At 48.1% G+C, this 25580-nt stretch overlaps 2 pseudogenes; both read left to right on the forward strand.

Annotated features, from left to right (window-relative positions):
* Nucleotides 1-798: 798 nt before the first annotated feature.
* On the forward strand, nucleotides 799-947 carry LOC147730633 (5.8S ribosomal RNA; annotated as a pseudogene).
* A 408-nt stretch (nucleotides 948-1355) lies between these two features.
* On the forward strand, nucleotides 1356-9263 carry LOC147730634 (28S ribosomal RNA; annotated as a pseudogene).
* Nucleotides 9264-25580: the final 16317 nt, after the last annotated feature.

Genomic DNA, 25580 nt, shown 5'->3' on the forward strand with positions numbered 1-25580 from the left:
CCCTGGAAGTCCCGATGAGGGTCCATTTGTCTTCCCATCCCAGTGAGAGCTCCAGGAGGTTGGGTACTTTCGCGCCTTTGGTCCCCTCTGTCACCTTGTGTGCACGGATTACAAGAAAGGGGGGTAATTTTCCTCCCGATTACTAGGGTGAGGGGCAGTCAGACCTCCGTGAGGTCTGGTGATTCTGAAGGGGAAGGCAGAACCCGGGCCCACCCGGCGGGGCCACCAGGGGCCCGGGTACGCACCTGCCTCTCAGCCCCTTGCTATGGTCCTTTTTCTTTGGATTTGCTCAGGCAGACCTCTGTGAGGTCCGGAGATGCTGATACGGGGAAGGCAGCACCCGGGGCCCCCAGGGGCCCGGGTACACACATAATTCTCAGCCCCTTCCCGATGGTCTTTTTTCTCTGAGTTTTTATACTCAGTCAGACTTCCGTGAGGTCCAGCGATGCTGAGAAGGGGGAAGGCAGCACCTGGCCCCGCCGGCCAGGGCCCCCAGGGGCCCTGGTACGGACATGCCTCTCAGCCCCTTACCGATGGTCCTTTTTCTCTCAGTTTTTTTACTCAGCAGGCCTCGACACCATTGGGTGGGTGTGGTGGGTGGGTTGGGGGATGTGGCCTCCCAGGCCGAGTGCCAGGCAATGTTGTTTTTCTCCCAACAGTGCAGTCTGACTCCCAGAGGGGAAGCCTTGAACGTGGCGCCTGGGCCGTCTCGCCATGCGTGTGGCGGATGAACGGCGTCGCTTCCTCCCGCCTCTCCTGCACCCGCAGGTGGGTGAATATTTTTGAAAAGTTGCCTGTGTCTCTTGGCGGTGGATCACTCGGCCCACGCGTTGATGAAGAACACAGCTAGCTGCGAGAATTATTGTGAATTGAAGGACACATTATCGACACTTCAAACGCACCTTGTGGCCCGTGTTCCTCGCTGGATCGTCAATCACTCCGGGGCTTCCCTGGGACGTGCCTGGGGCAGTCGCAGGTTTAGCTCTGCTTCCCTTTCATCCACCCACAAGTTCAGACCCCCGATCGCCCGTGGCAGGGTCCCTCGCTGGGTCCTGCCATGGAGGTATGCCACGGCTGGCCTCGTGAAGGGGTCTGGTGACCGGTCTGCCCCGGGACCATCACGGGGTAGCTGGCTGCATGCCATGCATGGCTGTTTCTGGTATCCCACCGGCTGCCCACGCACACTTGCCTTGGGCGCCCACCTCCGAGGCCAGTTTCCCGGCTAGGGCGAAACCCCTCCAGATGCGATCCAGGTAAAGAGGGCGTGAGCTGCTGGGACGCAAGGCCCCTGCTCCAGAAGATTCCTGACCTCCCTCGGCAACCCTCTTGATGCTCCAGCATTATTCTTTCAACTACGACCTCAGATCAGACGTGGCGACCCGCTGAATTTAAGCATATTACTAAGCGGAGGAAAATAAGCTAACCAGAATCCCCCCAGTAACGGCAAGTGATGAGGGAAGAGCCCAGTGCCAAATCCACACGTACAGAAGACTGACTCCCCGGCGTTGCTCAGGGGGCCCAAGTCCTTCTGATCAAACCTCAACCCACGGACGGTGTTAGGCCGGTAGCAGCCCCAGGCGTGCCAGGATCGGGTCTACTCGGAGTTGGGTTGCTTGGGAATGCAGCCCAAAGTGGGTGGTAAACTCCATCTAAGGCTAAATACGGGCACAAGACTGATATGTGGGTGGGGTCTGTGCAGTCTGCCTTGAGGATACAACATGGCAGGAAGGTTGGTGGCCTGGGAGTTCCAGATCCCCTCCATGGGACCGGTGCTTGGCCCTACCCTGCCCCTGCAGCGTACATTTTCTCCATGGTGGTGCGCCGCAACCGGGTCTGGGTTGGCTGGGAAGGCTTCGGGGTGGCAGGTAGCCCACCGCTCCGGCGGAGGGAATTACAGCCCCCCTGGCAGCAGCTTTGCCGTGTCCATTGGGCCGAGGGAGATTCGACTGCCTCCGTGCCCTCCCCCAGGCACCTGTTCCCGGATGCCCCTTGGGGCGCGCCGGGGAGTTTGAAGGGGGGATGGGCCCCCTGCTCCACGCCAGGGGTCTGCAGTGATGTCGGTTACTCACCCAACCCGTCTTGAAACACGGACCAAGGAGTCTAACAAGTGCGTGAGTCAGATAGCCGAGGGAAACCCTGTGGCACAATGGAGGTGAGGGCCGGCACGCGCCGGCTGAGGTGGGATAGCACCGCGCTTCCAGTAGCGGGCGCACCACCAGCCCATCTCGCCCTGCATGACAGGACCCAAAAGATGGTAAACTATGCCTGGGCAGGGCGAAGCCAGAGGAAACTCTGGTGAGGTCCGTAGCGCTCCTGATGTGCAAAACGGTTGTCTGACCTGGGTATAGGGGCAAAAGCCTAATCGAACCATCTAGTAGCTGGTTCCCTCTGAAGTTTCCCTCAGCATAACTGGCGCTCGGAGCCCCCAGTTTTATCTGGTAAAGCGAATGATTAGCGGTCTTGGGTGCGAAATGTTCTCAAACTATTCTCAAACTTTAAATGGGTAAGAAGTCCGGCTTGTTGGCGTGGAGCCGGGCATGGAATGCGAGTACCTAGTGGGCTACTTTTGGTAAGCAGAACTGGCACTCCGGGATAAACCGAACGCCGGGTGAATGCCCCCGATGCTGATGCTCATCAGACCCCAGAAAAGGTAAGAGCAGGACGGTGGCCATGGAAGTCAGAATCCGCTAAGGAGTGTGTAACAACTCACCTGCCGAATCAACTAGCCCTAAAAATGGGTGGTGCTGGAGCGTCGGGCCCATACCCGGCCATCGCCGCTGCTGAGAGCAACGGGGGCTAGGCAGCGACGAGTAGGGGGGCTGCTGCGGTGGGTACGGAAGCCCGGGTGAGGGCCACAGGTGCAAATCTTGGTGGTAGTAGCAAATATTCAAATAAGAACTTTGAAGGCCGAAGTGTAGAAGGGTTTCGTGTGAACAGCAGTTGAACATGGTTCAGTCGGTCCTGAGAGATGGGTTTAAGCTGCTCGGAAGGGATGAGCGATGGCCTCCTTTTCCCTCGGCCGATCAAAAGGGAGTCGGTTGAGATCCCCGAACCCAGAGTGGTGGAGACAGGCGCCCTCACAGCGTCCAGTGCGGTAACTCAAACGATCCCGGAGGAGCCAGCGGGAGCCCCGGGCAGAGTTCTCTTTCTTTGTGAAGGGCAAAGTGCCCTGGAATGGGTTCACTCCAAGAGAGGGGCCCGAGCCCTGAAATGGCATCTGGTGAGCTATCGCTGGTTCTTGAAAATCCAGGGGAGATGGTGCAAATCTTGTGCTGAGCCATACCCATGTCTCTAAGGGCTGGGTCGGTCGGGCTGGGGCGTGAAACGGGGCTGGGCGCATACCACGGTTTGACAAGGCACCTCCCTCTGGGGCAACGGCGACTCTGGACGTGATTCGGGCCCTTCCTGTGGATCGCGCCAGATGCGGTGGTCGCCTCTCCCCGTGGCACGGGGCCAGCATTCTGCCTTGGCCGCCACCTAGCAGCTAAATTAGAACTGGTGCGGACAAGGGGAATCTGACTGTTTAATTAAAACTGTGTATCGTGAAGGCCCGTGGTGGGTTTTGATGTGATGTGATTTCTGCCCAGTGCTATGAATGTCAAAGTGAAGCAATTCAATGAAAAGCGGGTAAACGGCGGGAGTAACTATGACTCTCTTAACCTATTCTCGGTTGTAGCGGCCTTTACCTCCCTGTGGTTCCGCCAGTAACTGCCTCTGTAGTGCTAGACTCTGCGAAGAAAAGCATATAGAGACAGGCCAAACTAGGTTCATTCATTGCAGCGAGCGTGATAGTGAGAAATAGCGAAGCAAACAAACTCAATTCCAGATGGGGTGTTTCCTGGAGAATAAAAACCACGTTAAGATGGCATAAGGAGGTGCTGTCTTTCCCAGAAATCATTAACCTCCTGACCGAATTTGACAAACCAGCACCTGCTTCAAACAATGCAAAAAGCAACAACGATTCAGATCACTATATAGGCCTTAGTTCATCCTCCATAGCAGAAGAAGACACAACAGTAGACCTCAGCAAATCCATCGAGTTTGTGGCCTCCTCAGCCAAGAATGACATTGGTACAGCAAACTTTGAAAATTGTCCCGATGTGTACGAGGTCAGCAAAGATGTAATAATACAGAAAAGTGACTACACAAAAAAAGTCACCTATTGGAAGTACCCAAACGAAAAATATAAATGTGACTTGCGTGGAGACATATTGGGAACTTTTAAAGAACTGAGAAAACATGTCTCCAACAAGCACAAAGGCTTCTATCTTAAAACGTACTGCTAAAAATGTGACAAAGAACCCGAACACCACAATATTGCAAGCCACTATGCCAATGTAAAGGAAGACCTCATAAAGGAGAGCTGCCATTCCTGTGCAGTTTCTGTGACCTCATATTTGGAACAGAAATCGGTGTTTCTCAACATGCTCGGCATGCGCATCCAAGAGCGCACAATGAGGCTAGACTAGCAGCTCTAGCAAGCAGCAAACCGTCAAAATTATGGTCACAGGAAGAAATACTGCTACTAGCAGAATTGTAAAATGTATATGAAAATAAGAGGAATATTAATGTGCTGATGGTTCCACATTTTGACAATAAAAACAGAAAACAAATTGCAGGAAAAAGAAGAGATAGAAGAGATAAAAGCAAAAAATCCGCAAACGATGTACTGCAAGCATCCAATGTTTCTGAAGATGACTCTTGCGATGAACTAGAGGTTACAATGGAAGTAACAACAGAAAAGCGCAGAGACTTTATTAATCGCAAACGTGCGCAAAAAAATCAAGAACTTTGATGAGCTGGAAGACAGAATCACAGAAATTGAGAAGTACACCCAAAATGTAGAGCAACACGATGCTGCTATGTATCTGATGGATGAGGTAGTGACTTATATCGCAGAAAACACCACTGATATAAGTCATACACCAGCAAGTGTACCAACAAATGAACCAGCAAGTGAACTCAATAATGAGCCTATGAACTCTGCTCAAGATGAGCACCAGAATGCCTCAGTAGGGAACAAGATAACAAAAAAAGACAAGAAAAACGGAAGGATTAATCGGATGCACAAGAAAAATTATGCCAAAGCAAAGGGCAGCTATAAAGAATAGCAGCCAATGTTTAAAAAAGACAAAAAGAAAATTGCCAGGATTTTCACTGATGGGGCAGAAGATGCCACTTGCCAAATCAGTGCTGATGAAATCTTTCAATACTACAAAAACATAATTGAGAAAGAAAACAAGAAAAATCCTAATTTCATGCAGATTGATCGGATACCAGAGGATTACAAAATTAGAAATCTATGTAAAGAAATAACACTGCTCGAAATAACTTATGCCTTCGAGAACTCCAATTTAATGAAAGCAGTGAGGCCGGATAGGATTGGTCTGAATAACTTGTATAAAGTGTACAGCAGGCAACCAAGACTGCTGCCCAGAATGCTATTGTCTTGGTTGTTGATGAGAAGAGTACCAGAAATTATTAAAAAGAACCGATCAATTTTGATACCCAAGAATGTACCTGTTAGTGAACTTTAAAAAATCTGTAACTGGCGTCCAATTACCATCGGTATTGCATTCATGAAGTTATTCTCAAAAATACTAACTAAAAGACTCTCATTTTTTGTTAAATTTAATACAAGACAAAAAGGCTTCATGAAGGTGAGAGGTTGTCTCGAGAATCTGACTCTCCCGCAAAATATCATAAAAGGGGCATGAAAAAACAGTCACTCATTAGCAGTAGTGTTCATAGATATATCGAAAGCTTTCGACTCTGTCAGCCATGGTTACATCATACAGAGTCTCACAAGGCAAAGAGTTCCATCATACATCAGAGACATAATAAAAGACTTGTACACTGACTCAACGACATCTTTCAAGGGAAAGAACAATAGAAGCAACTCCTGAAATAACAATGAAATCTGGGGTCAAACAAGGTGACTCTTTATCCACACTACTATTTAACATTGCCATGGATCCTCTGATCTGTGATCTTCAGAAAAACGGCAAGGGCTTCACATTTGGATCAGATGGTCTTATTGAGCAAATTACCGCTCTCGCCTGTGCCGATGACATCGCAGTACTCAGCAGTACCTGGGAAGGAATGAGTATAAATCTGAAAATCATTGAAAAGTTCATTAAAATTACAGGATTAAAACTTAATGTGAAAAAGACACATGGAACTTTGATCCACACACTGGTCATACAAGCAACAACAAAATTAATGAGTTTCTTGTCAATTGTGCTCAAAAACGTGAAAATCTACCACTTAAGCGCACGAAGAAAATAGAAATTTTGTGTCAGTACTTGGTACCTAAATTATAATTTAAATTGGAAATGACAGTAACAGAAGCAAAAACTTTAAATGTTCTGGATCAAACAATAAAAAAAGTATGTCAAACACTTTCTACACCGTCCTGCATACACATGTGATGGTCTCCTATATTCGAAAAGGTCATTTGGGGGCCTCAGTATACCAAAACTATGTACACAAGTTGGTCTCAATAAAGTCAATAGTTTATTGTATCTCAGGGCAGCTCCAGACCTGTACATAGCTTATTCATTCATGTATGCAGGAGAAGATATGAATGAAAACATTTCTAACATCATCAAAACACACAAACTCAACATTTTAGACAGTAGGTTTCTGAGCTATGTTTTGAATTTGTTAGCAACATATGATCGGAGAAGAGTTTGAGAAATGGCAAATCTCCCTGTCAAAGGTGATCATATAAAATACTTAGCAAGTAATGCAACCTCAAACTTCTGGATCAGCAAGCATAAGAAAATGAAAGAAAACCAGTACATAGCTGTGCTGATGTTAAGAGCAAATATTTTTATAGACACGTTATGTCCTGCTTCTGTGGGCTCACGGCGGGGGTAATCTTCACTCCAGATATATCCTATAGTAGCATGAAACAGAATGTACAGGACTGTAAATGGTTATTTTAAAGACAGTTATCACTTAATGGCACCTCATATCTAGAATGGTGTTTTCTTAATTATAATCTTGCCAAAGAGAAAGGAGGTTGAGGTGTGGTTAGTTTAGTCGCCAGATGTGCTTAATGTAAGACGAATGTTGAGAGAGGTGTGACCACTCGATGCCTCTCCTTAAAGCGTCCTTCATCTTGGAACATATCTATACTATCATCTTAATTAGGCTCTCTGGTATTCAAAATGCTTAGTTTCAGGAATAGTGAAGAGAATGTATCAGATAGTCACTCAAAAAAAGAGTGGCATCGTGAAATCTACACTTATTATCAGGCGTTGGATCCAGCAACCTGGTAGAAAACGTCCACTGAAAGCAAGACCTCTCTGGGGTTATTCTACTTGATGTTTCAACTTACAAGAATAATACGTGTCTGAGAGATGCCCGTACCGCCCCGTCTAAAACAGTGGGAGGTAGATTGAGGAGTGGCATGGTATTAGTGAAAACGTACCCTTCCTCAAAATTGCGGGCGGTGCACGGCTGCTAGTCTGAACCAGTGGCACCATCCTTCTGGTGTATCAACCTAAAAGAGTACAGTGGCCGTATCACCCTGTTAAAAACTATGAAGGTTGATTGAGGAGTAGCATGGCAAATGAGAACCGTGCTGTTCTCAGAATTGCGGGCGGTGCACGGCGGCAAGACTAAACATGTGGCAACAACCCACCGGTTAGAATTACATCCCTACCTACTTCATATCTGGCGACAGCCCTCCTGCTGACCTATATGTCGCGCGTCCGTGGCACGAATGTTGCCGGAAAGACAAAACGCAGAAGCTGAAGTGCTCCCTTGCAGGCACGTGCTCGTGACGTCATTTGGTGGGCTGGCCATTGACGTTAGCTGTATTTGTTTAAAGGGGCATACTCCAAATAAGAGAAAACTTTATTTAACGTGACTACTTCGGACACAATTGGCGGAATGTCGGTTTTGTGCCTAGTGCAAACAAAAATGGGCATATATTAAATACTAGTCTCTTTTATAATGACGTATAAATGGAGAGTGATTCTGGGAGTAACGTGGGAGTTTTTTGCAATAGTCTGCAGGGAATTACATAAACTTCCCACATCCCTCCTAGTAACAGTATAACTTGGGTGAATGTTCCTATTGTCTACACTTTGAACTAAGGTCAGGGGGCTTTTATATTTGGTTATGTTGAACAACCTGCTAATGTATCCAGCTTGAAACAAGGAGTAGGGCAGATGTGGTAGTGACCCTATGTAAAAGATGGCTCATTTCGTCACTTGGGGTTTCAGAGGGGTTGGGGACCCAGCATCCATGGAACCTAGAAGGCACGATAACCCAGAATGAGCCACCGCGAGGTGATACAGATAGCCAAATGCCTCGTCATCTAATTAGTGATGCACATGAATAAATGAACGAGATTCCCACTGTCCCTACCTACTATCTAGCAAAACCACAGCCAAGGAAACGGGCTTGGAAGAATCAGCGCAAAAAGCGAACCCCTTTGAGCTAGTCTCTGGCACTGTGAAGAGACATGAGAGGTGTAGGATAAGTGGGAGGCCCTCGCGCCACCAGTGAAATACCACTACTCTTATTGTTTTTTCACTTACCCGGTAAGGTGGGGGACGAACCCCATGGGGATTTCGCATCTGGCTCCAAGCGACTGGTGCCTGCCGCGCATGACCCCCTCTGGGACAGTGACAGGTGGGGAGTTTGACTGGGGCGGTACACCTGTCCAACGATAATGCAGGTGTCCTAAGGCGAGCTCAGGGAGGACAAAAACCTCCCGCTGAGCAGAAGGGCAAAAGCTCGCTTGATCTCAATTTTTAGTATGAATACAGACCATGAAAGTGGCACCTCACGATCCCTCTGACTTTTTGGATTTCAAGCAGGAGGTGTCAGAAAAGTTACCTCCACAGGGATAACTGGCTTGTGGAGGCCAAGTGTTCATAGCCACGTCGCTTTTTGATCCTTCAATGTCGGCTCTTCCTATCATTGTGAAGCAGAATTCATCAAGCATTGGATTGTTCACCCACTAATAGGGAACGTGAGCTGGGTTTAGACCGTCATGAGGAAGGTTAGTTTTACCCTACTGATGATGTGTTGCTGCAATAGTAATCCTGCTCAGTACTAGAGGAACCGCAGATTGCAGGTCGTTGGGGTGAGGATGTGGCCTGGGCTTTACCCACCTTGGTTCCAGCTGAAGGTCTGGTTATGGGGACTGGGGGGGTCTGCCGGGGCCCAGGTAGGCTCTCCCCAAACCTGGCTATGGTTCGGAAGCTGGAACTGGGCCTGGGGCTTGTGCTGCGTACCAGGGTCCCAGGCTGCGGGAGCCCCCCATCCTGGAAGCCAGTTGAGGGTGAGGGTGCCGGTGACGGGGGTCCACCGGGGACCAGGAAGGATCTCCCTAGCCTGGCTAGGGTTCATAAGCTGGGACCAGGGGCTCATGCTGCATCCCAGGGTCCCAGGCTGTGGGAGCCACCCATCCTGGAAGCCAGCTGAGGGGCTGGGCGCTGGTGAGGGGGGTCCGCCGGGGGAGGCTCTCCCTGGCCTGGATAGGGTTCGGAAGCTGTGACCAGGCCTGGGGCTCGTGCTGCATCCCAGTTTCCCAGGCTGTGGTAGCCCCCTGTCCAGCAAGCCAGCCGAGGGTCCAGGCACTGGTGATGGGGTTCCGCTGGGGCCCAGGAGGATCTCCCTGGCCTGGCTAGGGTTCAGAAGCTGAGACCAGGCCCGGGGCTTGTTCTGCGTCCCAGGGTAATTGATGAGTAGGGCTATAGAGCACAAGGGGCCTCGAATGCCTTCTCCATTTTCATCAAATCTATATTGCTTAGTTTATGTGCACTTCGAAAGTAATCTAAATAAGCGATAATGTCTAAAGAATGTACGAGACAGAAAAGCACTAAAAATATGTACATTGGTTTACCGCACAATAGTTCCCAATTGTTTTATTATGACATACAGCATTTTTTTTATAGAGAATATTTATAAACAATGTTATTTTTAAAGAATAAATTGGTGTAATGTGTTAGAGGTAAACAAGCTCATTACATTGTGATAAATAATGTATGGAAGTCCGCTAAAGTGTGACCCGTATGCATAGGTTTTAGCTAAATCGTGTGCTTGTCTACGCATCAACGTTCCCCTCCCTTTCTCTCAGGGCATGTTTTTCACCCTTCGTTCTCTCTACCTTGAAGTTTTTCTCATTTGTTTTTCCAATTTTCTGTATTTTAAGTATTTTTTCTCTGCCAATTCCATCTCTCTTTCTCCCTCAAAGTTATCTCGCTCCTACTTGCACTTCCCTCCTACCCATGAAGCCTCTGTTCAATGCCCTTTTCCCTCCTCATTCTTCAGCTTAGATTTTCCCATGTATCAATCTTCCAGAGGCTAATTTCCACAATTTTTCCCTCAAATGTCTATTACTTCAGGGTTTGTATTCTTCACCCTGGAGTTGGCTTTGTTAATTGTTTTCCTTGTGTCTGTTTCATCACATTTTCCTGCCTTAGCCTCTCCTTCCCTCATCAGTTTGTATCATACCATAACCATTCCTCTTTCCATCACTCCCCTCACTATGTTCTCTGGACTCGGTCTCTAATCATACCCTTCTGTGAACAAGTAGGGTCCTTCACCATTCCTTTCTGTCTAAAATGACAGCCAAGACAGCCCACCGATGCTGTTCAATGCTCATCTTTCTACATAAGGGCTTAGTGATGAAGTGCAGCAGGTTCAGTGACACCAGCTTCTACAGGTTTTATGAGTTTTCTCCACATTAGGTATGGCAGTCTCTTACTAACCAACCCGGAGACAGGGAATAGATTTACCTCTCTTGCTTTAAAGCCTAGACAGTACTTTAGAAGTGATGGTTAAAGGGGTGGCGTATTTGTGAGGAGTCTCTCAGAGGCACTCAAGTTTAATTGAAAATTATCATCTCAGCCAATCATCTAAATATACTGCATCGATTTTTTGAATCTGAGAAGAGTTCGAAATCTGAAGTCCTTGTTAAATACACATGATCAGACAGAGGTTAACCGTGTCGGTAATCATACAGATAAATGTAGCATCCATGGCTTCTTGGACCAAAGGTAGCACAAATGAGCTGAAGTCAGCAACCTAGGTGCAAAACGCCATTTAAATAAAGAAAAGTTGTTAAACAGCTCATTAAGCTAAATTTAAACTCCAAATGCGTATCTAATTATCAGCTACGTGATGAAAAATGAATGAAGTTCTATCCTCTAATTAGGCAGATTAGCTAAGCCCCTAGTATAAACTCTTTATGCAAGAATCATCTAAAGTAAGTAAATGGTTGACACGCCCTCGGTCTAAAGGCTAGCATGAGATTTTGCATAATTTGGCGAATGAGCCCTCTGATTGTCTGTTCTGTGCAGGCAAGGCCCAGACCAAGGACTGTCCCTAATGACAGAAGTTTAGAACTACTTAATTTAATGTATTAGGATCAATTAAAAACCTTTTGGATTGCGGAATACGAGTACAGGCTTATTGTTTCTGAATCATTTTTTTTCCTGTTTGATACGATTTTTATGATAAGATGATTGGCAGTCTACAGGTGTAAATTCCAAATAATTGAAAAAGTCTTGCGCTCCACGGATTGCTATGACATTCTGATATCATATTAAATCAAATTAACTTAATTATCCTCATTGTTTAGGGATTTCACTGGGTGAGTAGTATTGCACTGAATACCAACTGCGATGCTCTGATTTGGAAATCACTTTAGAAGTGTGTTTTGCATTCATTCATTCTGTCTGCTATAGTTTATTTCTCCAACAACATCAGCAAGTTCACATTTTACCTGCTTTTCTTTTTCTGGCATTCTGTACATGGTTTATGCAATTGTTTTATGTATAAGCTTTACGTTTTTAAAGAGCATATGTGGTAAAAAAGAAAGGACACAAGTAGGCGTTCTATATAAAAATATATCTGTCTTCTTCCTGTACCTGTTCTTGATATTGGAGAAAAATGCACTGCTCCTGCTCATATTTTTTTTTTGTCCTCATTTGCCTTTGCCCATGTCCAAGTAGGCTGCCACAGTTCACCACTATATGCAAGAAACCACATGCCCCACGCTTAAGCTAGGAGCTCAAGGAGTCCGCACATACCATGTTTACTTGGCGGAAGAGGGCAAGAGCCCACAGAGAAAGGAACCAGGGTAGACCTGCAAACTCCATCAAAGTGTTTTAGCACTTGTCGGACCTTCAAATGACTCGGGGGGGGGGCCCTTTAGCGTAAGTCCGTGGAGCAGGATGAAGGCATAATCATAGGACCCGGGGGAAAAAAAAAAACACCCCAGAGATCCTATTTCCATTGTACCAAAAGCTCCCAGAAGGCGGGATTTTTTCCAGATCGTGACCCAGCCAAGTCCATTTTGGAGACTTCATAAAGAGATGTCAACCACTCAGCGTGTGAAGGAGGTGTTACCTCAACCCAAGACCTGCAGATCTGTCTCCTTGCCAGGAGGATGGCGTAAAACAGAAAAGATCTGGATTGCCCACAGATTTTTTCATCAATCCCAAAAATGATCAGGGGGAGCGTGATACTCAGTGTGATGTTGAGAATAGAACACAGGGTGTCCTTCACCCCCCCCCCCAAGAGAGGCTGGTGACGGGGCAATCCATAAACATATGCACATCCGATGCTTCAGGGAGCTCAAATTTTTTGCACTTCTTTCCCGCTTGGAATTTTGCTAGTTTTTGGGGAGAGAAATAAGCTCGATGTAGCGTAAAAAGGTGGTTCCGCCTCAACCAGACTGGTTTCACAATTTTATATAAGAGGCTGAAGGACTCCTGCCACATCTGTTTGCACATGCTTTCCATCTCCCTTCCCCATAATTTACCCGGGAGATTAAGGCCCACATGCATCAAGCATTTTTGGAGTCGCAAACGGTGCGATTACTTAAAATCGGCCGTTTGCGATCCCAAAAATGCTTTTTTGAGATGCATCATGCTTTTTTAGAAATCACAACTTTTTTGCGATTTCTCAAATTGCAATAGCATTTCAGAAATCGCAATTTTGCGATTTCTAAAATGCTATGCATCATTTGATTTCAAATTGCGAAATTTGAAATTGCAAGTGCAAATTACCACGAAGTAGAACCTCATGGTAATTTGCGAAATTGTTTAAAAAAGCACAAACATGCATTTTTTAAACTGTAAAGTTACAGACACACATGTCCTTAGGACATGTGTGTATGTAACTTATACTCAAAGTACATTTCATGGGTGAAGGGGGGGGTCATTTGGACCCCCCTCTCCACCCTTGAAATGCATTGCTGAATTGCGATTTCAAATTGCGAATTCGCAATTCCCATTCATTCCTATGGGCATTTTAGCCCATAGGAATGAATGGGAATTGCGAATTCGCACTTTGCTAATCGCATAATATTTGAGAATCGGTAAAAATTGCGATTTTTACCGATTCTCAAATATTTTGCGAAAATGTACATGCATCCCATTTTGCATTTCCTAATTTGCGATTCCCTAAAAATCGCAAATTAGGAAGTGCAAAATGAAACAATGATGCATGTGGGCCTTTGGTCTCCATCAATCTCTTCCAGGATCGCCCAATACCAGCAGGAAACCTCTTTACCACCTTCTGCTCTTGTAGTTAATTGTTCTTCCAGAGTGCTGACTTTACCCAGAGTGGCCCCCTTCCTAATTAATGCCTGAGCCCAACTTATTAACTGCACATGTTTAAATCTAGAGAGCCCCGGCCCAACTCTCTCCCGCAGCTCCTCCCAAGATATCATTGAGCCTCCTGAGAGTAAATCTCCCCGTTTCAAGATTCCCGCGACCTTTACGGGGGACACCAGACTGTCTTTAAGGCAGGGTGGAGTTCCCGGCGAATCCCACAAAGGCGCTAAGTTGGAGTAATAGCCAAGTCCAATACATTTCCTAATCATAGACCAGTTTTTCGCCATTGATTGGAGAACTTTTAATTTAACTTTTTAAAAGAAATTCTGGTCTCCAAACTTGAAGAGAAAACCGTCAGATGAAAGATCGGCCCCTTCCAGCATTGGTTCGAAACAACTTTCCCCTAGAGCTATCTGATGGAGTTTTTAATAACATCCTAGAGTAAGCTAGCTGAAAAGCCCAGGCATAATATTGCAGGTCCGGTAATGTTAACCCTCCTTTTTCCCTCCTCCTCCTCAATTTCTTCCAAGCCAATCTTATGGCACCATACCTCCAGATAAAGGAATTTATCTCTTGTTGACATTTGGTTAGAAGTTTAGTGTCAAAAGCCAGCGGGATGGTATTAAAAAGAAAAGTGTATTTTGGTAGAATAGACATTTTTACTAAATTGGTTCTCTCAAAAATGGAAAGAGTAAGGTGGTTCCATGCCTTTAGTTGTTTCTGGCAATCTTTCTGCACTCTCTCCAGATTGTGGGTAGCGATCTTACTAACATCTTGTAAAATTCGAATGCCCAGATACCTCATGGATGACGCGACCCTCAGCAGCGTGCTGGTAATATTCCATATCATGATCTCTGTTTTGTTGGCGTTTATCTCATAGCCAGAGATCTTGCCGAACTCCTCTGCCCTATTAATCACTGTGGCAAAGGCTGAATCTAAGTTCGACGTCATGATCAAAATGTCATCTGCATATAGGGCTACCCGCTTTTCCCATCCTCCAAAGCCAAATGAAGGAATATTTGGCTCTGCTCTAAGTATCTGAGCAAAAGGCTTGATATATAAATAAAAGAGGAGGGGGAAAGCGAGCAGCCCTGCCTTGTGCCCCTTGAGATATCGAAAGGCTCTGTCAAGAAGTTGTTGATAGAGAGCCTAGCAGTCGGAGCTCTATAGATTAACGAGATCACGCGAAAGAACTTCTCAGCCAAATTAAATGTACTCATAACAGCGGCCAAATAGTTCCAGTTTACCCTGTCAAAGCCTTTGTCGCATCCAGGGTGAGGGCAGCCAAAGGTAGAGAAAAAGAAGTAGCAATATCAATGGCCCCAACTAAGTCCTGCGTGAGGTCTGCCAATTGTCTACCTTTAATGAACCCCTTTTGATCTTCATGTATGATTGAACCTACTACCTCCCCAAACCTGTCAGCTATAATGGTAGCAAAGATTTTGTTGTCGCAATTAAGAAGCGATATTGTGCGATAAGACCCACAATCTTTCAAATCTTTACCTGGTTTAGGAATTAATACCACAGTAGCGTCATTCCAGGACGCTGGGAGGGCCTTACCCTCCAAAAGGATCCCATTAAAAATAGAAGCCAGAGCTGGTGTAATCTCCACACCCTTAGCTCTAAGGAGTTCCCCTGGTTATCCGTCGGGACCGGCCGCCTTTCCATGGCTGACATGCTCCAGCACCCTGCCAATCTCCTCAACAGAGATCTCACTCTCCAGCATCCTACTTTGTGCTTTTGAAAGTTTTGGCAAAGCAATTAGATTCAGCCAGGCTTCCCTCGCTTCCTTAGACTCACATGAGTCTTCCTTATATATGGCCCTAAAGAAGTCCTGGAAAGCATTTCCTATCGCTTGTTTTGTAAGCCGAGGAGCTGCTTCCCCCTCCACCCTAATCTCTCTGATGTAATTTCGGGCTTGGTCGGCTCTGGTCTTCCAGGCAAGGATTTTTCCTACCGCCTCACCAAACTCGAAATGCAAGATTCTGCTCGCCTCCCACCTTTTGGCCACCCGATCTTGTAATAGATTGTCGAGTTTAGACTTTAATAAGCTATATCTTTCTTGAGCAGACCCTAAGCCCCAATTGGAACCCATGTCATTTTCAATCATCATCATTTCATCTTCTAAGATCTCAATACTTTCGCTATATCTCTTTCTTCTATAAGAAGACCGACTACTAATACAACCCCTCAGAAACGCTTTTAGTGCATCCCAAACAATGGGGTGTTCAGCTGTAGCTAGATTGTCTTCCAGAAAGTGCTGAGTTTCTGATCGGAGAAAGGTGACCGCATCCTCTTCTAATAATATTGTCCGGTCAAAGGACCAAGAGGCGTGGATAGGTTTGTGCACTGATTTTAGCGTAAACAGAATCGCCGAATGATCGGAAAGATGTGAGGGAAGGTAAGAGATATCTAACAGAAGGTCCTTAAGGCCATAGCTGAAAAGAGCGTAGTCAATTCTTGATCAATGTTTATATTTCAGGTTTCGAAACGAAACCCCCAACTTTGCCCCTCCCCTTTCCCTCCAGATATCAGCAAGACCTAATTGCTCCATTATTCTTAATAATTCTTGCCTTGATTTAGAGAAAGCACAGGCCCTCGAATTGCGCAATTTATCTAATTTAGGATTCAATACAATGTTAAAATCGCCCACCCAGATTACTGGATCATGGAGACTACTAGGTGGTCATATATGGTGTTACGATGTGAGGGGTCATCCTGGTTTGGGCCATAGTACCCAACCAGGGTATATGGAAGATCGTCCAACACAGCCCTTAAAAGTAGCCATCTACCGCTCGTATCTTCCTTATGCTCGATGATATGAGCTTTAGCTTGTTTCTTAAAGATAAATAAGACCCCCTATATTTGCATTGTGACCTGTACTCACAAAAATGTCTATCCATTTGTCTTTTTTTAGGATATCAAGTGTTTCAGATTTGATCTTGAATGACTATAACCTGAGCTGGGGAGTCTCTCAAATATTGAAGAATTTTTTCTCTTCCTCCCCAGGTGCGCAGGCTATTAACATTCCATGATAAGCATTGTAGTTTCATTCTTTCAACATTCCATCACCCCCCCCTCAACATACAGGCTGCCCCAACCTGAGACACCGAAATGCCAAAACCAAGCCTTTTCTTTAGCGCTAAGAATTAAATGATACAGTCGGTGCGCAAAGCTCTTAAAATTATCGTAAGATTTGGGCTCAGACTCATGTGGATTTTTCAAAAAGAATTTTCCCCTACCACCCAGTGAAAAACCACCCACCCTGGAAAACCCATGTCTACTTGTGCAGGCCTGATGTGTCGCCAGCTTTACACCCTCTACTCCTCTCGCCTCCTCCTCCTCTCCCCTCTAATATATCCTACAATGCACGTGGCACTTAAATAGAGCTGGGTTAACTGTCTTAAGCATTACCACCCCCAAAATTATTGCACTAAACTCAGTAACCCTTATACCATTATTTATCTATTTTATCTAGATGTGAATTTATTTTGTACTTAGTGTGAGGTGGTTTTTTTGTATTTATTTTGTGCTTGGTGCCATAATTAGTATCATAAATAGTACCCCACCCCTCTAAATAACTAACAAAATTAAGAATTATTTTATATATATATATATATTTTTTTATTCTGTTAACTGTTAACTAGTGAAATTAGCCTAAACTCATCTCATACCCCCTTAGACTTTCCTGCCCGTCCCCATTCTCTTAATGACTCCAACATTTCATCAGCTTCCAGAGGTGATCTGAGGTTATACATTTTATTGTTGTGCATGACTCTCAAAAAGGCTGGGAACCTCATCTGTACTGTTGCGCCCAGGGCTCTGAACTTGTCCATCCTCTGCCCGAACTCCCACTGCCGATCCAGCGTGGTCTTAGAAAGGTCAGAGCATATTTCACACAGCAAATCTGAGTCTTTTAATGTCTTGGCCTTTAGGGGTAGATATAAAATTTTCTCTTTCAGAATGTAGGTAAGAAAATTAACCAACATTTTTCTCGGCTTTGTCCTTCCAGGCTTTAGGCGGAATGGGTCCCTATGAATCCTTTGGATATCTCTCTCCAGAAAATCCAGCGACTCCTCCAAGTTTAGTGAGTCCTTAAGTAAGCCCACAACAAAGGACTTAATGTCACTCTCCTCTTTTCCCTCAGGGATTTTAAACAGTCGGAGGTTGTTTCTTCTCAAGAAATTTTCCAAAGATTCAACCCTCTCACGAGTAGCGTCCCCCTCCCTTTGTAAAGAGTGAATTTTCAACTTAGCTGCTCCCAGATCGGCTTTCAGCTCCTCCACAGACCCTTCCAGGACCTCTGTTCTCTCGTTCAGGCGATCTACTTTTTTCTCCAGGACGTCGCAAGCTGCCCTGATCCCAATTTGATTCTCCGCAGAGACGCTAAAGCCCTGCTTGATATCGGCCTTCAGAGCGATTAGCAAAGCCTCTATCGAGGATCCGGTCGTTCCCTCCTCTCCCCCTTCAGACCCCACTGTTACTGATGGACCCGGGGATATAACCACCAACACCTCACCTGATTTAACCTGAGCCACCGACTGGTCCTCCGCAACAGCCGGAGGTGCTCTGGAAGCAGGAGCCTGAGAATTCTGAGCAAGCTGTAGGCTATCTGCCTGATCTGGCAATTCTATCATAGTTGGCGCCTCGCTACCCGCCATATCCACCTTGTTGATTGAACAGTTCGTATTTGCAAAGGGAGGGTCGTTTGGTGGAAAAAAAACCCTCTCTAAAGCCAAGCAGTCTGAATGCCCAGAAGATTCTGTCCGCACAGGGGGTTCAGAGAGATACGGTTTCTGTATATTAAGGACTTGGGGTAGAACTTTAAAAAAGGAACGTAGGGACGGGGTTATGAGGGATGATTTAGTATCTTGACCCTTCTTCTTAGCGGCTGCTTTTGGGGGTTTGTTTAATACAGTTAGAGCTTTCAGGCCCCACTCCCCCGGACTGCAGCTCCCAACCGCAGAGTCCTTACTCTTGGTGTCAGTGCCACTTCCTGCTTCCAGAGCTGGGGGTCTTTGGCTGCAATTCCCCCCTCTTCCCCGTTTTGAAGAACCTCTGGTGGATTTCCTTCTCCTAGGCGGGCAGTGGCTCTTTAGGCTCTTTAAATTACCCTGCGTGCCTCTGACCTCCACACTTGGACCCTGATTAGACCCACAAATGTCTTCCCCTGCAGCACTAGTCGCCTCACTGATTACTTGCACTTTTCTTCTTGTGTCTCCCTCTGCACTGGTCACAGCAGGCTCCTCTGCCTCCACCGCCCGAAATTCGGAGGATGCCACAGCGGCCAAGTCCGTGCTGGGAGGGGGTGCAACCACTGCAACCAGCACGGGAGAGCCGTCAATGCAGTCTGCAAGATTCCTCTGAGCCACGTTGCACCTGACTCTCCTGCCGACACTCCCCAGAAGCAAACCGCGAACCTCCGCTCTGCAGCTGCTCCTCAGCTCCACGACTGCTCGGTTCCAGATCCATGGCAGAGAGGAGCCGCGGGTGGGAGCGGAAGCAGTCAAGGAAGATGACCTCCTGGGGCACATCGGCAGGATCCTCGGCGGCGCAGGGAATGGAAGAAAAAGGTAATCAAAACTCCCCCCCAGCTCCATATACTTAACGTAGCTACACACAGCCACAGTCATCCACAAACGGGGAGAGACGAGAAGGACGCGGCGAGGGTGTGCGCTACCGCTTAGCTCGCGGGCGCCATGTTTTCCCTGCTCATATTGTACCGGTGTTGTGGTTGTTTGGTCAAGTTTGGTCAAATAATTTCACAATTCAAACGTCTAAAGCACTGCCCTTACCGAATAATGTTTTAAAGTATAGCCAATCTGTTAGCAATGGAAATTGACATTTGTTTACCACAATTTTATTCATTTGGACAAAGACATTTATGTGCAAAGCCCCCCCCTCATAAGACATATGCATCATACTTCTGCTTAGTAGTACTCAGTCCCTGAATTCACCTCTTTGAAACATATCTCATCCAGTACCTTAGAAAATAAAACTTCCCTGGAATGAACACCCACCACCCCTCTGGTGCACCGTTTCTTGGTACAGTCTTCATGTCTCTTTTTTTGAGGCTTTGTCTAGAGGAATGTAGCTTTCAACACATGGTCAGATAGTGTTCATTGTTACCACCATGAGCTGCACCATAAAGAGCTTTGCTAGTAGAGCGAAGACAGCTGGGCACCTGCGTTTTATGCTTTGGAGGTGTTTAAAGTTCATGCATATAATGCAGAATTTTTCAGAGTTAATGCATTAACTTTAGAAAACATGTTGAAAATGGTATTCAGTTAAAATATTGAGCTGGAAATGTTGACTTACACTAATATTGAGTTTTGAATATCAGAATAGAAATATCAACAGCAAGAAAATTGTGGTCAAGAATATCAACTTTAAGGTAAGAAATATCGATTTAAAAAATATAGAAGCCATTAATATAATTTGCAAAAATATAGTTGATTAAAATATCGATTTTTTTATTTGCTTAATGTATTTTAGTATACATTTTAAATGTATGTTATATATTGTTTATGTTTTTTTATATATGTATGAGATTTTTAGTAATTATTAATTTAATTTTAATTACATTTTGGGGCCGATTCCGATCCGGGAAAGCGCTCCGAATAGCCGCTCGGAGTGTTTTTCCCGTACGAATCGTGCACCTTCAACGTCCCCGTACGAACGAGCAAGTACGTTACGAAACCAATGCCCCACTCCGTACGACTCGTACCAAACACCGTACAACTAGTAATTACATACAGATTGTCTCCAGGTGACGCTGTACGCTACGTCCGTACGTAAACTGGCAGCCATTTCCGAACCAGGAAGTACGATCCGTTTTGACGACACTCTGTACGACTCTTTTGCTACGAGAGCTGTAAACAGCCGTAAAACCTGAGTCCGGTCCGAACTGCACCCCGGTACGCGACATACACGACATGAACGCCCTCGACGTTGTCATCCCAGCCCTGTACACCTACGACCTCGTATGTAGAAATCGATGACAGCGCAGACGGTGAGTACAACGTATCACAACGGAAGTATACCTGTACGGTCTGCCACACGCTAGCGCATATCACCATTGCTACTGTGATACGTGCTGCACATACGCCATCAACGTGTGGGGGGTATGGTGCGCCACACGCTAGCGCATATCACTATTGAAATAGTGAAACATGCCGCACACACGTCTGAAATGTCGGGTACGGTGCGTCACATCTGAGTGGTGGGTGGCAAAGACCCCAGCTGTGCCCAGACAGAGGAGAGGGGTGTGCACAGGACCCCCAGCAGTGCCCAGACATAGGAGAGGCGTGTGTATAGGACCCCCAGCAGTGCCCAGACATGACAGGGGTTGGTGGATATGACCCCCAACAGTGCCCAGACATAGGAGAGGGATGTGCACAGGACCCCCAGCAGAGCCCAGACATAGGAGAGGGGTGTGCACAGGACCCCCAGCAGTGCCCAGACATAGTGGAGGGGTGTGTACAGGACCCCCAGCAGTGCACATATATGACAGGGGTGGGTGGATATGACCCCCAGCAGTGCCCAGACATAGGAGACGGGTGTGCACAGGACCCCCAGCAGTGCCCAGACACAGGATAGGGATGTGTACAGGACCCCCAGCAGTGCCCAGACATAGGAGAGGGGTGTGTACAGGACCCCCAACAGTGCCCAGACATGACAGGGGTGGGTGGAAATGACTCTCAGCAGTGCCCCGACATAGGAGAGGAGTGCGTACAGGACTCCCAGCAGTGCCCAGACATAGGAGAGGGGTGTGCAGAGGACCCCCAGCAGTGCCCAGACACAGGAGAGGGGTGTGTACAGGACTCCCAGCAGTGCCCAGACATACGAGAGGGGTGTGCACAGTGTTAGACCCGGCCTTGTTGCGTGGTCCTCCCTGACCCGTAGCGACCCAACCTTGACCCTTGCACCACACCAGGCCCCTGATTATCACGGCCTACCCAGCCCACTCCCTCCATGACCCCGCAGACAACACTGGACTTCCCCGTCCTCACCCCCCATTTTCCTGGTCCAAGACGCACCCAAACCCTATCGGCCCCGAAGGTCTCCAGTGACCATTCCCATGCACCTAAGATGGCCGCCCCAGCGCGACCTCGGCCCTAGATGCGGGGGTAGAGAGCTCCCAGTGAGCGAGAGAGGGAGGAGCAGTTTCTATCACACCTCCAGCCTCCCCTTGAGAGATTGGTTTTGATCGCCCCTCCAGCCTCCCTGAGGGCTGGCTCCACGCCTTCTGTGTGTCTGGGATCCCTCCAGACCCAACTTGAAAGGATCAAAGGGCTGCGTGGCAGGAAACACCGACAAGCGGCCCCTAGGTGCTAAGACCCCTGCCTGCGAGGACTCTAGACATCAAAGAGGAGCAGACCTATAACAAGGGGCGCTCTGGGACTATCGGCAGATTGAATCCTGGAACTAAGAGAGCCCTGCTGACATGGTTGCGGCTCAACGGAACATCGAAGAAGAGTCTACTCGGACCTTGAAACCTTGGTGAGCCCTGCTGACATCATCGCGGCTACCATCTGGTAGAGACGGACTTCTGCCTGAACCATCTGAGCCCTGCTGACGTGGTCGCAGCTCCCTTGCAACCTTTCGAACACCTGAGCCCTGCTGATTGGATCGCGGCTCCCCAAAAGATCTTAAGACTCCCGCCATTCTTGCTCAACCCCTGCTGACTTGGCCGCGGCTCGGAGACTGTTCTGGTCCAGCTGGACCCAAGATCGTATCGTATCCCCCGGCTCGAGGATTGAGAGCTGTGCGCCGGATACACACCCGCTACCCCTACCCTTACCAAAACTTTATGAGCCCTTGCTCTGCTTGTAAATACGAACCTTGCGGATCATAAAGATCCTAATATCTTTCTAAATAAAGAATACGTTCTTCAGAACCTACTGTGTGGTGTCTCTTTGTCGAAGTGGTGCTAGCTCTGCGCGTACGATCCTAGATACGAGACTCTTCCGCAGAAGGGTCTCCCGCAAGTACTCGGCTGTATTCCTAGGTGAGGTGGGTCACAGGGTGGTCAGGTACAGGTTCTGTCCTCCCCTGGGATCAACCCTTCTAACATTGGTGGCAAGCAACGAGATCCGAGGCCACCATCTAGAGATCGTACAGTGAGCGGCTGACGCACTATCGAAAAAAAACGGCAGAAGAAATCACCATGAGTCCCACTGAAACCGACACGAGTCCTACGTTCCGTGCGTAGCAATTAGAAGAGTATATGCACAAAGAACTGAAGCAATTTTGTAAAGAACATAAAATCGCTACTACTGGTTTAAACACCAAAGAAGATATGCAGAAAGCCCTGAAAGCATGGGTGGAGTCCGGAGCCCCCCTTCCCCAAACAGAAGGAAACGGCAGAGAGGCGGAGCAGCCAGACGAAAACTAACTCTTCCATGGGGGAAGCAGCAGCACCCAGGTACGAAGCAATGCACCAGATGGGGGCTTATCCCCGGAAGAGCTAGCGGACAGAGAGAGAAGATGCAATCACGAACTTGAAATGGCCAAACTAAAAATCGAGGGTGAGATAAAATTGGCAGATAAAAAGCTAGCAGTAGAACAATTGCGAGGACAAAGGGAGTTAGAGGAGAAGAAACTCCAATGAGAGCACAAAGGGAAAAGACTTCACCTGGAGCATGAGCGCAGCCTAAAGGAGATCGAGCTCAAGGCGAGGAGCGAAGAAACCCGGCCCCCGGGAAACTGAGAGACCGTTCCCCCGGTTGAGCCGAAAGTCCACATCCCCAAGGATGTGGTCAAAGAGTACTACAAGAACGATGACATCCAGCAATGGTTCAAGGCCTACGAGGTAGCCATGACCTCCCACCGAGTCCCAGAGAAGGATTTGGGGACCGGGTTGTGGGGTCGATTCCTGAGCGAGGAGAGAGACACCTTGCTCGACCTGCCGTCCACCATGCAGACCTCCTACAGCCACATGAGAGAGGCCCTCTTAACTCGATATAGGGGTAACCCCCGAGATGTCTCGCCAGCGGTTCAGAGACTGCAAGAATATCCCTGGCACCACGTGGGTGGAGTACGTGAACTTTTACAGTCGAGCCTTAGAAGGGTGGATCAAGGGCAGCAAGGTCACCACCTTCGAAGGAATATTCGATCTCATTGCTTGGGAACACTTGTCCACAAACTGCTTTGTGGAACTGCGCCAGCATCTACTCGACAGAAGCTGGCAGATCCGAGGAAGCTGGCCGTCGAAGCCAATCGCTGGGTGAACACCCGGGTCTCCCGGGGCCCCGAAGGAGAATACCCCCGAAACAGGGACCTCCCCGCCAGAGAGGGGGGGAAACCACGGAAGACAGAGGGAATTCCAGTCAGGTCCCCAGTGTAGCCCCCCGAGAAACCAACCTCCAAGCTTCCCAGCCCCTCCTCCAGCCAATACCGGTCCTCCAGGTAGGCCAGGGCCCCGATTGAATATCACCTGCTTCCGCTGTCAACAGCTCGGGCATTACGCCAGTGACCCCCAGTGTCCCATGGCCCAGCGATCCACCACAACAGTTCCCCCAGCCTGACAGATGGCCACCGTAAACCTAGGGGAAGAGTTTGAGGACCCCCAAGAGTGGGAACCCGCTGCCATGGCCCTAGTCTCCCTAGGAGATCGAGAAATGGTTCCCGGAGCCCCTCTACCCGCCAACACAAAAAAATACCGGCAGCTAGTGACGGTTAATGGCCACCGAGTGGAGGCCCTTCGTGACACCAGGGCGAGCATCAAAGGTGTCCTCGGCCATTTAGTCAAAGAGGACCAAATCATCCCTAATGTCTTTTGCCCCATAATCTCCTCTGACAATACAGAAAGCTTGTGTAAGATAGCCTTGGTACCGTTTGAGTGGGGGGGAGTGACCGGCAAGTTACGAGTGGCTGTCCGAACCTCACAACCTGTGGACTGCCTCCTGGACAACGACCTAGAAAGTTCCCCGTGGGGACAAGTCAAAAGCAAAACCCACCTAGGAATGATGGGCCTACCCGAATGGGTGTGTGCCACCACACTATCCATGTCTGCCCGACTGTCCCCCCTCGGGGGAGTCGAGGATGAAACTCCCAGCCACACCCCTGTTGACAAAGACAGGAACGGCCGAGCCGAGCCCAACGACCTCTTCCCAGGAGAAGAAACTGTCACCGAAGACGGACCCTTACATCCCGATCCCGCACAGGTCATGGAGTTAGGTGATCTGCCCGAGTTGGCACAGTGGCACCAAGGAGGTGGGCCCCGCACGAGAGGAGTTCTGCCGGGAACAAGCTACCTGCCCTTCCCTGGTTGTACCCCGGCAACAGGCCAAAGCCCAAGCTGCGGGCGACCAGTCCAGGACCCATTCGCTTTATTGGGAGAATGACCTCCTGTACAGTGAGCAGAAGTCTGCCGAGCTAGGGTCAGCCCGGTGCTGGTGGTACCCCTACGCTTCCAAGACTTCCTCCTGGGCCTGGCCCATGACGTACCCCTGATGGGACACTTGGGCCAAGACAAGACCTACAACCCCCTAGTTACTCATTTTCATTGGCCGAAAACGTGAGCCAACGTAGAGGCCCACTGCAAGTCCTGCCCCACGTGCCAGGCTAGTTGCTAGAGTGGAGGAAAGCGCAAGGCTCCCCTCCAACCCTTCCCCGTCGTCAGTACCCACTTTGAGCGGGTCAGAATCGACATTGTGGGGCCCCTGGACCCCAGGACATCCCAAGGTCACCGATTTATCCTAGTCCTGGTGGATCATGCCACTCGATACCCCGAGGCCATTCCCCTCCGCACAGTAACGGCCCCCGTGGTGGGCCGGGCGTTGATGGGGATCTTTTCCTGCGTAGGTTTTCCCCGAGAGGTCGTGAGCGACCGCGGCACGAATTTCATCTCCAAATACATGATGTCCCTGTGGCAACAATGTGGAGTGTCCTAAAAATTCACTACCCCGTACCATCCCCAGGGAAATGGCCTAGTAGAGCGGTTTAACCGGACTCTGAAGGGGATGATCATGGGCCTAGAAGAGCCCC

Source organism: Lissotriton vulgaris, chromosome 2_1 (assembly GCF_964263255.1).
Source record: "Lissotriton vulgaris chromosome 2_1, aLisVul1.2, whole genome shotgun sequence".
NCBI classification, from domain to species: domain Eukaryota; kingdom Metazoa; phylum Chordata; class Amphibia; order Caudata; family Salamandridae; genus Lissotriton; species Lissotriton vulgaris.